This window comes from Merops nubicus, unplaced genomic scaffold, assembly GCF_000691845.1.
Source record: "Merops nubicus isolate BGI_N331 unplaced genomic scaffold, ASM69184v1 scaffold47340, whole genome shotgun sequence".
NCBI lineage: Eukaryota > Metazoa > Chordata > Aves > Coraciiformes > Meropidae > Merops > Merops nubicus.
Genome location: NW_008584419.1, coordinates 1,685 through 2,699, shown reverse-complemented (window position 1 = coordinate 2,699; position 1,015 = coordinate 1,685).

Genomic DNA, 1,015 nt, shown 5'->3' with positions numbered 1-1,015 from the left:
AAAGGGTCCGTCCCTGCCGCCCGCTGGCACGTGCCCCAGCAAGGCAGCAGAGAGGCTGGGCTGCTGAGGCAGACAGGAGCCTCGCACTCACTGTGGGGCTGGACAGTGTCCTGTGGGAGGAGCTGAGTCTTCCCTAAGCTCTGGGAAACTGCTGCCGAGCGGTCAGAGCTCCTTGCACAGACCCCAACCCAGTGCGTGGCAGATTGGCAAGGACTGAAGTCAAATACGGGCCCTGGGGCCTGGGCAGATGGGTCGCACGGTGATGGTCTGCAGCCCTACGCACAGCTCCATGCCATGGGGCTGGAGCCCAGGGCTGCTGCAAAGCTGCAGTGCTTCAGGGGTTCAGCTGGCTCCAGGGGTGCACTTGGCCATCATCCTGTCCTCAGATGCTGCCTGCAGCTGCAGGGAAGGGCTGCAGTCCCCCAGCACCTCCTCCGTGCCTGTGCCATACCACTAATCAGTACAGGACGGGCCGGCAGCACCTTATCTCCTATCGATTTCCTCCCAAGACACAGCCCATCTGTTTGCTCTCACCTGGCTGCAACGTAGTTAGCTCTGGGCTGAACAGTGGCCGAGCTTGCTGGGCCCCAGCAGTGAGCCTGTGCCAGCAGGAGCACCTTGGGCACCCTGAGTGGCTGGGGACAGAGTGGCCCTCCCAGCCGCCGAGCCGCGGGAAGCAGAGCAGGGGCCGTGCAGCCCCACGTGCACACGCGTGTGCGCATGCGCAGCCCCCTTGCACGGGGGTGCCACACAGGGGGGTGGGGGCAGGGAGGCCACCAGGTTGGCAGGCAAACAGTGGGGCTGTTGATGCCACATTAATCCTGCAGTCCCGACAGGTGAATGGGCTCTCACTCACGCCGTTAAGATAAATGTTATTTATTTGCTGCTAAGAGGTTCCAACAAGAGGCCCCAACGAGTGACTTTTGAACCAGCACCTCTTGCTGCTGGTACGCACCCAAACCAGGGGAAACCATGGGACGCTGGGAAGCAGCCCCAGCACTGCCCACCTCCTGTG